Genomic DNA, 17,486 nt, shown 5'->3' on the forward strand with positions numbered 1-17,486 from the left:
AGAAGTACTTACAGCCGCGGTGACTGTGAGCCAAACAAGGATTGCAAGCATTTTCATCATCTTTACAGGCACGGCTGTACACCTGCACGATTTCCACAAATATGACTTATAACATATCTGTAAGATATGTATTATCAATATTATTGACATCATCGATAATTTGGTAAAATTGACAAAAATCGATGAATATCGAATTACAAGAGCTTTCTTTGTTGTCTCGGATCCGGGCAAAATCTCTATGTTTGTTTCCGATTTCCATAACAAAAGTGCTTTAGTTACTTACTTTGGGATAAGAGCAACGTATGTGATGTTATCTTATTTATTAAAATGTATATATAAATTTTGAGGGGAGTTGTCACTTTTAACGTAATGTAATAGAATTCGGTTTATTATTTACGGAATGTTCTTTATGAGAGGATAAATCTTAGCTATTATAAGCGGGTGCGCGTCCGCCGCGTCCTCGCGCACCCGCTCCGCGGCCTCCTTTTGCGACATAGCCTCTCCGCACCGCCGCACTCGTGGCACGACGGGGACGGTTTCCTCCTCGTCAATGCCTTCGGCACTCTCCCCTTCGCCGTTATCAGGGAGGCGCTGAGATACCACGAGATCCCCAGGTACCTCAGCTGTCTGGTGGAGCACTACCTGGAGAGCAGGGTGGTGCTCTACCAGACGAGGGAAGGGAGGCGCGCCGAGCGCCCAATGAGGTGGGCAGTACCCCAGGGATCCATGTTAGAACCACTACTGTGGAACCTGGGATACGATTGGGTGCTGAGGAGCGCGCTGCTCTCCCGGACCGCGGTCATCGCGTACGCCGATGACACGCTGGTGGCAGTCCGAGGGACCACCTTCCAGGAGGCGGCCCGAAGAGCCTCAGTAGCGGCGGGCATACACAACTGCTGGGGCTCGAGGTTGTCGTGCCGAAGACGGATGTGGCCGACGGGCGGTGCCGGCAGGCGCCCACATATCCATCACGGGAGTATCGGTCCCGGTCAGGTCCCAAATGAAACATCTGGGCCTTGTCTTGGACCGACGATGGAACTTCGGGGAGCATTTCCGGCAACTTGCTCCCCGAATAGTGGGCGCCGCATCGGCGTTGGGTCGGCTCCTGCCCAATCTCGGGAGGCCGGGAGCCCCATGCAGAAGGCTATTCGCCGGGGTGACCCGGAGTATGGCCTTATACGGGGCTCCCATTTGGAGTGGGTCAGTGGCGACGAAATCGCTGTTGAGGAGGCCTCAGAGGGTGGTCGCCCTGCGAATGTGCAGAGCGTACATGACGGTGGCTTGTGCTGCCGCATGCGTCCTCGCCGATACTCCGCCGTGGGACCATTCGGCCATTCCTGGCTGAATATTCAGTATTCTGCCCGAGGCCGAATATACAATTCGTTACTACACTTGTAATAATGAATTGATTAGAAAACAGGTAGCATATATAATACTTTATGTGACAGTCACATAAAGAAAGGCATTAAAATACGAGTGTGGGTTTATGCCCATTATACCCACACTCGTATTTTAATGCCTTTCTTTATGTAACAGCCACATAAACTACTATTGTATAGTATAATATAATAAAACATGATTTTATTTTGAAATCGATAAAAAAATTTAATATTTTTTATCTGTTCTGCAAACACACCAAGTGACATCATATTAAGTGCTGCCCTCTATCGTAACTCTATCATAACACATTTGCATTTCGATAACGTTTGAGATATGTTGTCAGGGTTGTAGATCTCGAATCGCTGATCGCAGATACATACGACGATAATACCTATGATTCGCTCAAATATCGATTACTTTCCGGTCAATGATTACTTCAGTTATAATAAAGAGGCCAGTGTAACCAAAGACACATCAATATATTGACTCTCAAATTTTTCAACCAGGAGGTTTTTCAACCGCTTTCTTTTTTTTTATTGAGGGACAAACAGTTACACATATGAGAAAAAAAATATATATTTAAAATTAAGAATATCTAAACCTATAGGCCCCTACATATACTTTAAACAAAACAAAAAGACAACCCGGTAAAGTGATACAATTATACACGTATAGGTACAACAACGAAACTAAAAAGAACAAAATGCAGCACCGTCCGTATCCCAACACTTTGTTTTCTATTTCTATTTATTGTTCCTCATGACGTGGCCGAAGTACGACATCTTCCTGCATTTAATGGAGTTCATAAGTTCATAAGTTTAATGACTATTTAACGAAGAACTGTAATAATGCTGGATTGGGGACACTGGTAGACACTCGATACGTAGAGCTCTCGCAAGTGCCAAGTGCACATTGTACAGTTTACCTACCAATGACGGCACGCATTTTCAGGTGACACGTAGTGCCGTTTGCACGATATTTTTTTTATTACATTTAAACTCTCAAGCAGAGGCCGTAGGTTCGAATCCGGGTTCGCACCTCTGAGTTTCTCAGAATTTATGTTCGAAATTTACCATGAGCTTTTCGGTGAAGGAAAACATCGTGATGAAACCTGCATGTGCAAAAAGGTTCACAACCCTCGGAAAACGTGTGAAGTCTCCAACTCGCATTGGGCCAGTGTGGCGGACTATATAGCACCTAGTTACACGAGGAGAAAGTCATCGCGCGGCCGCCGCGCGGCGACCGCCCAGCTACCACGTCTTGATGTATAATGGCGAATCTGAATTCTAGTTACTAGGCAACAACATTTAAATTCCTCTGAATAATACAATCGCGCGGCCGCCGCGTAGACCAAATTCAAGCCAGTCTCGCCCGGGTCTCACCTGAGACGAGACCCGTGTCCAGCAGTGAGATGTGTAAATGGATTGATGATGATGATTTAAACTTAGTTTTAGGATCTTGAAAAGTTTTATTAAAGTAAGATAATATTTTTCATGAATAATTTTAAATACTTACTAAAAATTGTCCGATTTCGTATTCTGCCCTTGTAACGGAAAAAGGCACAACTATGCGTACTTTATACAGCAGTTATGCCTTTTTTCGTTCCGAGGGCAGTATTAACATATTTTAAGAATGTTTTATTATTAAAAACAATGTTTAAATATGCTACTTTGTTGATTGTAGGCAAACGCAAGCCATCTTGAACATCTTGACGCATCTTGACCAAAAAAAGTAGAAAAATAATAACATTTGTATAATGCAGTTCTAATGTGTAATTAATATCGTTTTCATTAAAGGCTGGGGCATCAAACCCCTATGTTACATACTCAAGATGACAAAACGCTACGCTTACACATTTGTTTGGCGTACGGGATAGTAGTGGAGCCTGCAGATGTGTTCCCTGAACACTGAAACTTTGGCTTTTTTGAGGCGAAATTGAATAAGGATTATAAAAGGTGTGCATGCTCCATTAGTCGACCCCATCGTCACTTACTTCCAGGGAGATGGATACCAAACGCGCATTTATTTTATCTATAAAAAAAACCTAATAATACCTTATGTATACCGTACTTTTGTGCGGTGTTCTGAACTCCGTTTCCTCTAAATGGCGGATTTAGGATATAATCGTGTCCTCAATGAGCTCCTATACAATACTTACTTCTATATTATTTCTCGCCTATAAGGACATAATTAATAAGTAATCATGACTGCGCAGGAATCGAAGAGCTTCGTATTTTTACAATTTACCTAAAAATAAATAAATATACATATAATAAATAAATAAAAAATAGAAAAATAAATGCAGTGTTCAAACGCGCTAAGTGCCTACTGGCGAACAATTGGTCCGATCCGGTTGAAATTTTATAACCTTCCATATTTGAGAGCTCGTAATATGAATTTGCGGTCAAATTTTTTATTTCACCATTTTCCAATATGGCAGCCATACCTTTTCTGCCGTCCAACTTTATTGTTCTCCTAGAACGAATCGAGGTGGGTTAAATAAATGTACACTGGGCTACTTGTCAGGTGTAATAAAAAAAAAAGGTGTAACACTACATATAACTATAATGACGATGTTGAACGTCACCTTGTCATTATTGGTGGACTTTAAAGCTTGTCGAAAATAACCAATGGTAAAATCGGACTTCAATTTGTGGGCCAATAACATTATTTTACTGGAAGTGGCCAATCAGCAAACGGTACCTGCGCCGCCCGCGCGCCTGTCTCGTCAGCGCTGCCACCACCACGACTTATACGTCAACGTCATTGTCAAATTTATTACCTATGGTCGTGTCAGTCAGTCAGTGTTGCCAAATAGTTCCATTTCATACATTTTTTGTAACTTTTGACCTTCTCGCGTAATATGTAAGTAAGTTTTGTTTTTGAGGCAATTTTCGTAACTTTTGAAGACTTGAGACTTTTTACGTTGAGATTTTTGTAAATTGAACTATATTGCTACTGCAAATCCAAAATAGTTTACGATCGCAACCAAATGGGGATCGTTTATTTTTTTCAAACTCTCTTTTTCAAAATCCGTCCCGAATCCAAGACTTGACAGATTTAGAAAATTCCGACCCAGTTCAGATGTCGCTTGTGCACTGAGTCCGATTCTAGAGAAAATACGAATAACGCTTGTACACCTAGAGATAAAATGACACTTCGGACACCTGTTTCCAACCGTCATTTCTCGAATTCAGAACTGATACGAATCGGACGTAGTGCGCAAATGCTCTTAGAATGAAAAAGAAAACAAATGATTTTTATTTTTGCATAAAAACACTATTTTTTTTAAGTATGTAACAGAAGTATTGTTGTGTTGACACAAGACTACGATTCTTCATCTCAATGTTTCGAATATTTTTCATAGTATTTAATGATTTATTGTTAAGTTGAGCTTGTTTAGGTGTTAGTACTAAATGTATTGCATGCATATTTAGCATATTTAAAACTTATACCTTATGTACGGTGCGTACATTAGTGCCTGATACGAACGAATTATAACGATATTTCAAAATCGAATACGTCGGTCCGACGTAGGTTATCTTTCTAGGGTTAATAAAATACCATTGAAATAAAAAATTTCAAACACAATAAAAAATGTATTAATACTTGTCCGCTGATTTTTAGCACCTTTTAGTATATTAATACTTAGTTTTGTACACCGATTTTTAGTATATGGATTGACTATTTTAATTTTAATATCTATAACATACTTATATTAACGTCACAGCACATTTATGAAAATGTTATTAATGTTCAGAAAAATATTTTTTTTTTTATGAAAAATAGTGACAGAGAAGTGACTTCATAAAGTCTCAAATTCATTTAAGGCGTGATGTATAAAGCTTCTATGATGAGATTCCGATTGATATTCAAAATTTGCCATTTACCAGGTTTAAAACTATTGTGAAACAAAAACTTTGTACTAAAGGTATATTATACTAAAGGTAGGTAAATTATACAGCTTCTGCGTACTTGGATGACAAAAATCTGTAGTAGTGACCCGTTTAGCTCTTCCAGGTATTCACGATCTAAAATGTTTAAATTAGTTAAAGTCAAAGTCAAAGATTATTTATTCGTAAAAGGTAAAATAAATGTACACTTGAAAACGTCACATTTAAGCTATTGCTCGTGCGCTACGCTGACCTCCCTGAGAAGAACGAGCAAGAAATTCTAGGGATTGCTCTTTTTAAATAAACTTAAATGCTATGGAATACACTTTGAATCAAATGTGTGTGGATTCTGGAGCCGTGTCGTCTTTCTTTATCTAACACGTAGTCTTCAATATTTAATGGTCAGTTCGTTCATAAGAAAGAGCTTAAGTAGAGGCGGATCCATGATTATTATTAAACGTAACTTAAAATTTAAAGAGCATAAGGATATCACAGATCTTTCTACTGAACGAACTATTGAGATTTCATGTGTGGAATTGGATCAGTTTGTCGTCTTATGTGTATACAGGCCCCCCTCTGTTAATTTTAACGAGTTTGAATTAATTATGGAAGATAATTGAAAACGGTTTTTTCCAACCAAAAAAAACGTAGTAATATGTGGAGATTTCAATGTAAACCTACAATGGAAAACTGTTCTACTTCTGTAAGACTCATTAATTTATTTAAAGTTTTAACTTGATTAATCTTTTCTTAGAACCAACTCGCATCGCTGCCTCCTCTTCTACTTATAGTGATAACATCTTTTGTAACACAGATGCAGTGTCTAAATCAATAATAAATTGCTTAAGATCAGACCATAGTAGCCAATTGGCTTCTTTTAATTGTAAAATGAGCAAGAAGGTAGACCAATTTCTCTGCAGACCGATTACCACAGAACGAATCATTAGATTTCAAAATAATATCGGCAATAGTTTAAATTCCCTACCCCATATACCGGAGGTTTAATTAAAAATGAATTTGTTAATATATTAGAGATACTAAATTCAACGACTGGGCAACAGTAGGTATTCATAAGAGTAGGTCTCGTTTGTATGAGCTATATGCTATGAAAACTTATAATACTAATTCCAATTTCATAGAATATGTTAGAATTTAATCAAAAATATTTAAAAAAGTATGTCTAGCTGCTAAGGTTAAGTTTCACAGCGACAAAATTAGACAATCGATAAATAAATCTAAAACTACTTGGAGCATAATAAATAAAGAGTCGGGCAGGGTTAAATAACACGATAGAGATATAGTTTTAGAATTAGACAGCAAACTTATAAAATCTAAAGACAAGGTAGCACAAGCTTTTGAAACGTTATTTTTGGAAATTGCTGTGAACACTACAGAATCATTAAATTCCTCCCTTTATCTTGCTATAGATCTCCTAAAGGAAAATGTTAACGTTTGTGGCAGTTTATTTAATTTCCGTCATGTTAATCCACAAGACATCATAAAAGCTTTTAAATCAATACATGTTAAAAAACTGAAGGTCTCTGGGGCATATCAACTAAAGTTATAGACTCAGTTATTGATCTAATTTCCCCACATTTAGCTTTTTTTTTTTTTTTTTTATTGCGACTCGACAAAATGACTGCACCGCGCCTGATGGAAAGTGCGAATACAGTCCAGAGATGAGAGTAACGGATGGAAAACACAAATATCTTCTCTCCGTCACTATCATTTTGCCGGTCTGGCCAAATGCACTGGATGTACACCAACTGATCCCTGAACGCGATTCGCAAAAGCGTTTCACTGTGGAGGGTTTTCCGCCGTGTGTACTGTGGTCGCTATCCAGTCGGCACAGAGCCTACCACAATGCTAAGCAGATGGACACTTGTGACGCCCTCGGTCGCCTCTTACGACCCCCACGGGCATGTATGGGGAGGCGACAATGTATTCTTAAGCCGTCGCCCCACGGCTAAAAGTTAGCTGTAGCTTTCAATAGGTGCGTTGACGAAGGTGTTTTTCCCGATTTAATGAAATACGGCAAGGTTATTCCCTTATTCAAAAGCGGTAGGAAAGTTGATCCTAGCAACTATAGGCCCATTTTAATTTTACCAGCTTTAAGTAAAATATTCGAAAAGGTTATGCTGACTCAATTACTGTCCTATTTCGGTAGGAATCATATTTTTCATAGTGAACAATACGGGTTTACTAGTGGTAGATCGACTAGCGATGCGAGGGGAGCGTTACTAAAACACTAATGATGCTTGGGAAAGATCCCAGAACGCTATTGGTGTTATCTGTGACCTCTCAAAGGCATTTGATTGCGTTGATCATATTACTCTTATTAGGAAGCTGGAACATTACGGCGTAAATGGCAAGGCGTCGAAACTTGTCTCGTCATATATCAACTGTAGAATTCAGAAAGTAGACATAAATGGAGTGACTTCTTTGGGTTCTCCGGTAAAAATGGGTGTTAAGCCGGGCTCAATACTTGGACCTTTCTTATTTCTGATTTATATTAATGATCTGCCATTCTTGGTTAAGGACCATTGCGAAATAAAGTTGTTTGCTGATGACACATCCTTGATTTTTAAAACAGACAGATATGACATTAACTATGACCATATTAATGATACCCTCTCAAAGGTAGTTTATTGGTTTAATGCTAACAATTTATTGCTTAATGCCAAGAAGACAGTATGTGTTAAATTTGAATTACCTAATGTAAAATCGACTAGTCCAAGCATAGAAGTAAACGGAGAAAAGTTAGACCTTGTTAATAAAGTAGTCTTCTTGGGAGTGACCTTAGATAGTAAACCTCAATGGTTTCCACATATATCTTCCCTGGCCAGCAGATAAAGCTCCGCTGCATACGCAGTCCGCAGAATACGTGAGCTTACCGATGTTAGTACTACTAGGCTAGTTTACATTAGTTATTTCCATTGTATAATGTCATACGGGATTCTCATGTGGGGTATCGCGGCAGATATTCAAACCATATTTGTATTGCAAAAACGAGCGATTCGTTCTGTGTACCGTCTAGGCTCTCGGGTTTCTCTCAGAGAAAAGTTTAAGGAGTCTGGTATCATGACTGTGGCATCACAAAACATTTACTCAAATATTTTATATGCCCGTAAAAATATATACAATTTCAATAAAAAAGAAGATATCCATAATATTAACCTTAGGGCTAAGTCCAAACTCATGGTACCACGATTTCCTTTAACCAAGGTAAACAACTCTTTTATGGGAGCTATACTATGCTATCTTTTATGGGAGCTATATAGGTATACATTTTTACAATAAGATTCCGGAGTATATATTAAGTTTATCATTTCCTAAGTTTAAAACCTACATTAAAAATATTTTGACCGAAAAATCATATTACGTAATTAAATTAAATATTGTTATGGTAAATGTATTCCAAAGCATAGTTACAAAGAGCTACCCCTAAAGTTTCTTGCTCATTCTTCTCAGGGGAAACTGCCTTACGAATGAACAGTAGAGTTTAACAGTGTTACGATTTCAAGACGTGTAATTTGATTACCTATAAAATGAAGAATCGACTTCGAATTTGACTTTTTATTGATCCATGATAGAATTACGCCTATTTCATGAAATTATCGAACTTCACTTTTGCAACTAAACTTTTTCTTTTATTAAACGTATCGTATTACGTTAGCGATGTTACAATCTCACTATTTGAAAAATATCAAAGAAGTACTTACAATAAAGATGGCAATGAGTACAATGATCAGAAGCTTGTTCATTTTAAAAGCATTAGTAGTTCAGTAGCAGAAGAGCTTCTTATGAAAAAGTTCGTCCAGGGAACTATTGCTTGTATCTTACCTAATTCTGCCACCAAGCAGTAATATTAGCATTACTGTGTTCCGGTTTTGAAGGGTAAGGGTGCTTGTAAAATTACAGGCACATGGGACTTGTCAACTTAGGGTGACAGGCGCAGTGGCAGTGCGCCTCAGATCTTTGCGATTTAAAACTCTGAGTGGCACTGCAACTGTTATGGACGGGCGAGTAGCTCACAAAAAGGGCACGACTTGTTCGTCCCGTCACTTGACATTATAAAAAAAAATTGGGTTAACAGCTCAAGATTGTAGGGCACTGTGATATTTATATCACAGTGCCCTACAATCTTTTTTATATATTTTACTACAATCATTTTTATATATTTTTTTATCTATTTTATAATAGCAATAGCAAATTCTGACCGAGAAAGTATGTTTCCGTGTCTATAAGTGTCGTCACTATTAAACACTTCATATTACATAAAGTCCTTTTCATCACACTCGCTTCTAAACAATGTCATGACATGCAGGCAAAGTTGACCGTAATACCCTAAATTATGGACACGAGCTTGTTAATTACATAATCGCCCCATGGATTTTTTTTTAAGTTATTACGCTCGATAAATTTGAAGGTACATTTCGTATAAACTTGAAGTATAAAAAAACTAAACTTTGTCAATTTAACCATACATTGTGGCTATATGCGTCTGTGCTTTTTATAACCCAGAGACGGTGTCTTGTGGAGATAGCCCGGAGAATCAATCCTGGAATGTCACGAATAGTAGAGGCCGCGCGGGTTCGAACCCAGACTGACACCTCTAAGCTTTTGGGTATTTATGTGCAAAATTTAATTTGAAATTTATCATGAGCTTTTCAGCTCAACCCTCGGAAAACGTGAGAAGTCCCCAATCCGCATTGGGCCAGGGTGGCGGACTATGTCCTAAACCCTCGCCTGAAAGGAGACCCGTGCCCACCAGTGGGACATATAGGTTGATAATAAAAAATGTTTTGAACCTATTTTCGCTCTGTTCCGCATTTTTACATATTCATAATATCCGTATGAAGTCTTTAGAGCGAACCATTAGGTCGATTGTGAATTCCCATAGTTATTATATATTATAAGTTAAGGAGAAAGATACTAAATGAACAATAGGACTAGCCCCGTGTAACAATTGTACAATAATTTCCTGCTAGATGGTACTACTCGTACAATCCATGTAATATAAATAGCCAGCAAAGTTTTTAAACATATAATGTAGCATAGAGCGGAAAAAACCCATAAGTAATGTCACTATAACGCTGTATTGTGAAAAAGGTATTTCGATGCCTTACTTTCACAACCACGTATCTTACAAAAAGTGATTATTCAGGAGTAGGCAAAACTTTCTATTCATTATAAATTTCTTATCTACAATATAAGGGTATTAATATGGAAGCATTACTTTAAGAATAGGTAAAAGCCAATGCGTGAATATGAAGGAAATGTGATATGAAATCGACCCGCAAAATTTTGCATTTCAGTTACTTTGTGTTTTACGATACGAGTTTGAGAAAGTAAGGCGACGTTTTATTCAAAAGCAAATAACATTATTAATTCAAAAAACGAACACTAAGATACAGCATACCAGATGCTGAACATGCTGGATTAAATTCAGCCGGATCGAAGGATTTTTTCTTAGTGTTGGATGCTTGTATTAACAGTTATAACAAATTAGTGGAGTAATTTCCCAAAAATATTCAATATGATAGTAGTAAAACGTTGTGATATTCAATAAACTTCATATTACAACATTTTATGTAGGTATATCATGTTTAATAACAACAATAATAACAATAAAACATTTATTCATAAATACATATAATACAAAAAAGAAGTTTAAAAAGAAAGTCCAGTATCGAGAGTATAGTATAATCTAATTAAAAGAAGGGAGTCGCAAAAATACACGTTGCTCTTCAGGTATCCTTTTAATACATGAACATTCACAGCCGGGAATTGCCAGATTCGTAAAAATTATACGTTTTTATTAAGTGGGACATGTTGCAAAATAAACTAATTTTAGGGATCTTTGGGATTTTTGGGACCATTGCACCTGTAAAGAGCCCAAAATGTTGGCTTATTTGAAAAAACAAATATTCTTGATTTAGATCTGAAAAAATATTTTCCGATGTGCAACAATCTCAAAAACCGTAGAACTCTATAATGGGACATGCCTAAAATTAAATTGTTCTTTTGATGAGCGTAGGAACATACCTAAATATTATTGTAAGGAAAAAGACGTTATAACATCCGTTTTTTTACCAGAAATTATTGCCGTTTAAATTTATCCAACAGCTACTATAGTACAATCCACATAAGTGATAGTATTCGATCTTAATATAAAACAGATCATTGATATACAAAAGTATGATTACCCTTTCGCCCGCGTACCTGAAACAAAAATACACTTGTTTATTAAGGTACCTACATAACGTCTACAATACACTACACCTGGATGGATGGTAAAAGGCACACTCATCGAAGTATATTCTGTAGAAAACCGACAGACAGGCCACTTTGCGTTGGTGGTAACTATGAAGTTTAGATTCGAGCTTATCGTCGCCAATTAGTCTGTCGCTAACGGGTGCGGTTCGTAAGATATAACAATAAATGACATATTTTTCGTTGATATAACGCTCAAAGGATATAATTAATTTATGGTATACAGACATTTGACATAAGGATGATTCACATTAGACCGTGCCGGGCGCGAGACGTGTCCGAGTCATCCGAACCTCGGACGTGTTGCATATTCATATTCACATTAGATCATGCCGGGTACGAGCCGTGTCCGAGGCATCGGAACCTCGTACGTGCCGTACGATCTTAAATTGGACAGAGTCAGGGAGTGTTCACATTACAAAGACCCGAGACCTGCCGGGCCGCATACGAGGCTCGGACACGCTCGGAAGCAACTCGGGCGTCTCTCGTCCGTGTCACGGACGCGGCACGTTGTAATGTGAATAGTCCGATATTCTCGCATGACATAAACTTCATTGGGTATAATAGATGATTGATATAACAACTTTCAATCTAACATACCGATGGCATAGGGTACATTTTATATAAATATTTCATATAAAATATTCACTGAGTATAATGTATTATAAATATAATCGCAGTGTTTTTAGGTGCAATAAGGAGGGCAACGAGGAGTATTAGGCTCCAAAACGCGGCCGTCGAAGCGCCAATTCTGAATTTCGATGCGAAATCAGTAGGTATTATTTATATTATAGAGAAATCCTATTTTTGGTATGAAAACGTTATTTTCATGGATACATTAACATTAAACTTCATCCCATTGCCCTAAAACCTTTGTATTAAATGTTTATAGAAATAATACATCCTTTTATAACCTTTTGACTTGAATGTGCCGAACCTTCAATAATTTACTAAAATATCAGTATCTGAAGGTCACATTGATGTTTTCGACAACAATCTTTGTAGAATTTGTACCAATCTCCTCAACAACTTCCACTCGTCTTTTTTTAGTACTGTCAAATTAACATCTGTGTTAGTCTTTATTCGCATTAGTTTTAAGTTAGTAATCTCACTATTCCCTTTTTTTTGTAATCCTTAAGCAAATATGTTTACACTTCGCATAATAATGCTGTATATACAAGTATTAGGTCTGCATTCTAGAATAAATTGTATCTCAAAGATGTTTCCCTCAATGTAAACTGTTTTGTACATCGAAAAAAATTAAATAAAATACACATATGTATTGTTCTTACAATTAATTATGAAAATTCTACTTTCTCAAATAACGTTTTCAAAGTAGATGTAATCAAGCATAAAACCAAGATTATCATATCGCTGTTTAAAGACAAATATAAATTATAACTATGTATACGAGTCCAGTATCTGTACCGTATTGTTACAATAAACAAATACTTAAATGAATGAGTGAATTACTCACCAATCCACAGAAAAAATTGACCACTCTTTGCCAAGCCTGCTTCATACGGGTGTCTAAATTTGAGGACTGTTGTTCCTGTAAGTCTCTCAATCCTCCGTTAGCGGCTGTACACTTAAGAAAAGAATTCACATAAAAAAAACATTGAAAAAGAAGAAAAATCTAACATTTATTGAAAATTTACTACCTCTGATTTTTTTACACCTATTCGACTCCGATTTTCAACATATACATAGACAAATTTAATATTTTATTGATCCATACTAGTTATAGACGACTATATCTTGAGATTATCGAACTTTATTTTAGCAACGAATTTTTGATATTTTACGAAACGTATCGTATTCTGTTCTTTGCATCCGTTACCGTAATTTACTAAATTAGCAATGTTACAACGTACCTTACATAATTATTTTTTAAGAAATATCACAATGAGTACTCACAGCCACGACGGCAATGAGTAAAATGATCAGATGCCTGTTCATTTTAAAATATTTCATTTTCTATTTAGCCCTGTAGACACGAGTTAACTGCTCAAGTACGTACGTCTCTGTGAATCGTTAGCATCATCATCCCTTATTGATTGCGCTTCGTTTTATAATAGTCATATGAATTGAGCACACCGAAATGGCAGTATTCACATTGCCGCGGCAAGCCTGGAGACAGACTGAGTGTCGTCGGACGCAGTCAGCTTAGGAATGATTTTTTGTATGATACCCAGTGACGGGACGAACAAGTCGTGAACCTGGTCCGTGTCCATAGTAGTTGCAGTGCCACTCAGAACTTTAAATCGTAAAGATACTTCAGTATCAGTAGAGCTCCTCGTGAAAGAGCTCGTCCAGGGTAGTAATAGTTATTTTTCACACAAGAGCGTAAAGTTAGTTACTTCTTGGCCCGCGCCAGAGGCGAGGGTCAAATCCGCAATTGTATCAGACGATTTTTTTCAATACATTTGCGAAAAAACTACCTTGAAAGTAAAATAAAACTCATTTATTTGTTTGTCTGATAAAAATTCAGAGTACAATGGCAACTGTTGCCAGTATTCAGCCACATTAAAATTACTATTTTAGTGGCGCGGCGCGCAGCGATCTCGCGTAATATTCACCTCCGGTCATTGTTAATACTCAATCAGCCATAAAGATGTTTATGGAAAATATTTTAGTATTTTTAAATGTAACCCGTTGTTTTATAAAACACTTATGCAATTCAAACAAATACGATGTTTGTAAGTAAATATAAGTTTTAATGACGAATGACTTACGTCACAAAGCACATAAATATTAAATAAATATACAACCTCTTTAGTTCTATGTTCAAGACTTGAAACAACATTAAATTTAAAAAAAAATGGAATAGTAAAACGCACTAGTGCGAAAAATCCAACTTTCGGCATGATTTGTAGTACGAAAAATACCACGTTTTGAGCAGCTGTATTAAAAATAAATAAATAAAATAAATAAATAAATAAGGCAGGCACATGGGACTTGTGAACTTGTCTCTGGGTGACGAGCGCAGTGGTAGTGCCCCTCAGATCTTTGCAATTTAAAGCTCTGAGTGGCACTGCAACTGTTATGGACAGGCGTGTATCAGGCGCACGACTTGTTCGTCCCGTCACTTGTTATTAAATATAAAAAAAAGATCTGAGGGGCACTGCGTCCGTCCCACAAAATTCATTGCTCGTTTTCAGCGTCTGCTACTTTAAGTTTATTAAAAACACTAGTAATCAATATCTTTACACTTGACAATGTTATATCGATAAAATCATAATAATAATAAACTAGCCGATATGTTCTAAAGCGATATGTTCTAAAGTTAGAATAATAACCATTGACTTACATTTATATGGACGTCGGGTCCGCGCTAAAAAGTGTCCGCACTTGTAAGGCGCTAAAATCGTATACAGAGCGCGACACTCCGCTTTAGTCTTCATTTGTTCTACGGACAGCGCGATACTGCGATGACATAACAATTTAAATTTCGAATAGGCTGACTTGGGACATTTTTTTCGTGGTTTTTGTATTAGACCCGTCGTCCATTTATTTGTAAGTCAATGATAATAACGCATAGAATGATAGTTTCATATCAAACGAACTGTCACAAGTGGGTCAAAAATCAAATTCATGTAGGCTACTTTTAGTAGTAGGTTAATTTTCGGTTTTAGTGAATATTTATATAAAAATACAAGTTGAAACGTACATAATAATAATAACAATAACGTACACGCTCAACATAGCCCCGCACTAGGGAAACCGCGGATGCCATGGACACATATAGACAACCACAAATTACACCCAAACTCACGAGAGAAATAAATGTAGGCCATACAAATATTTCTCCCGGCCCGGGAATCGAACCTGGGACCTCTGCGTGGCAGTCCGGCATGGTAACCGTTCGACCACGGAGGCAGTTACTTCAAAACGCGTTACTTCCTTGTGGAATGTGATGTTAGTATCTATTTTATGTTTGTCTGACGTATTTTTACTCTCATTTACCGCACATTTCGTCATTTTTAGCTAAAATTCTTGATCTTTTCGCGGTGCAAGTTGACCTTGAGCACTGAAGGCCCGCCCGCTCGTGTAGGCCCATTGGGAGCGCTTCAATTTGCCTCACTTAGCGTGTGCGGACTAGGTTTCTATGCGTTATTATTCTAAGTTCTAAAGCATAGTTATTGTAGTATATATTGCTAAAAGAATTTGATATCACTAATTATAAATAACAAATACCTTAATAAAGCTTAAACCTCACTAGAGGGACACAGCAGCGGAGCAACGCGGTGCGGCGGTGAAATGTTCTCCAGTACGGCCAGAGTGACATAAAATAAGATACTGCTATTCTCATATAGAGATATGTCATAGTCGCTCCTGCGCCAGTCACACCCTGCCATGCTATAGTCGTCACCAAATAAGAGGCCAAATTTGACACTTGTCACCGTGACTCGAATAGCGATATGGACTAATCATGTCGGTAATCACATTATACGATTTTCACAAGAAATCCATTCAAAATTGGTTTGTGATTGTTTATTATTTTTCAGTTCATTGTTGTTCTGGGGGCGTAAAAGCCCAAATCGTGCAGTTCTGTTAAAAGCAATTCATTTACAGAATTCCTTACAATTCTGTAGCAATTCTTCTTATTTTCGTAAAATTATCCCATATTCCGTTGAATTGTATCTAATTCTTTTAGTTTTGATTTTATAATATTCATAAATGGTTTGTTACGAGAATTTAGTGTAAAGAAGTATGTTCATCGATAAAACAACTACATAAAAATATTAAATTACCAAGAAACCATAAATTTTCAATGATTCGGCAGGCAATAAGTTAGAAGTTATCAATGTCAACAACAAACAATCTCAAATAATGTTCATAATTTTTTCTAATATTTTTAAAATATATTTTCCGCGATATCGAAGTGACTCGGTAAAATTCGGCGAATCATTGCTTACAACACTATTATTTAATAACACTATTATTGAAAAAGCCCTGGTAGCCTAATGGTTTGACCTACTGTCTCTCAAGCAGAGGGTCGTGGGTTCGAATCCGGGCTCGCACCACTGAGTTTCTCGAAATTTATGTGCGAAATTTAATTTGAAATTTATCGTGAGCTTTTCGGTGAAGGAAAATATCGTGATGAAACCTGCACGTTGAAGAAGGTTCACAACCCTCGGAAAACGTGTGGAGTCCCCAACCCGCATTGGGCCATTGTGGCGGACAATCGCCTAAACCCTCCTCTGAAAGGAGACCCGTTTTGGGTTGATGGGTTTGATGATGACTATTATTTAAAAAAAATTGCTTGAGGACGTAACTGTTTTCAGAACGTTTCGGGGTAATTCAAAATTGCATTTTATTTTGGAATTCGTGCGAAAACCGTACTTCAAATATGTTTCGTCATGTTATAATTATGATGTTTCAATAAATATATGCATTTTTTAAACTCAATTATGCTAATAATTGTTTGTTTATTGTTTTGTTGATCGCATTCAAAGTTACATACTATCGCTTTCTTTAGCTGTCAAATTTGGCCTCTTATTTGGTGACGACTATAGCCTTACTGAAGGCAACTCTGTCGCGCCGCAACGCACTGCTCCACTGCAGGACTTCTGTAGTGCGTTTTGCTATTGTGTCGCTCTAGTGCGGTTTAAGCTTTATGTTTAATATTTCCCTTTATTTACGTCGAGGGTTCCAAACATAAATATTACAATAGGTTTTACGACATTTATGCAGATTTTGCTTAACAATGACACTGAAACTAAATAACCTATAAAAAAATCGCTTGTAAGATGTAGATCTTCTTTCGCTGATCCCAGATTCTCAATCTCTCAATTTAGCTAAAAATGTCGATTACGTTTGTCATGGTAAGTAAGGTAGAGCCAATGCCTATTTGCCAAAATCCCGAAACATCTAGACCAAATTATCGCTCTCATAGTGTCAATCCCCTCAAACGAGTTGTAATTTCCTGCAGTA

The 17,486-nt window shown here is 37.2% G+C and overlaps 1 protein-coding gene and 1 long non-coding RNA gene across 3 annotated transcripts in view; one reads left to right on the top strand and one right to left on the bottom strand.

Annotated features, from left to right (window-relative positions):
• The window catches only part of LOC113229220 (suppressor of lurcher protein 1), a 695,358-nt gene that overhangs the window by 495,056 nt on the left and 182,816 nt on the right, over nucleotides 1–17,486 (top strand). The gene's annotated exons all lie outside the window — the stretch shown is intronic.
• On the bottom strand, nucleotides 10,962–13,549 carry LOC113229224. The gene is made up of 3 exons (XR_003310392.1): nucleotides 13,467–13,549; nucleotides 13,027–13,137; nucleotides 10,962–11,498 (listed from the first exon to the last, which is right to left on the bottom strand). It is a non-coding gene; the product is annotated as an uncharacterized LOC113229224 (long non-coding RNA).

This window comes from Hyposmocoma kahamanoa, unplaced genomic scaffold, assembly GCF_003589595.1.
Source record: "Hyposmocoma kahamanoa isolate Upper Pololo Valley unplaced genomic scaffold, ASM358959v1 296, whole genome shotgun sequence".
NCBI classification, from domain to species: Eukaryota; Metazoa; Arthropoda; class Insecta; order Lepidoptera; family Cosmopterigidae; genus Hyposmocoma; species Hyposmocoma kahamanoa.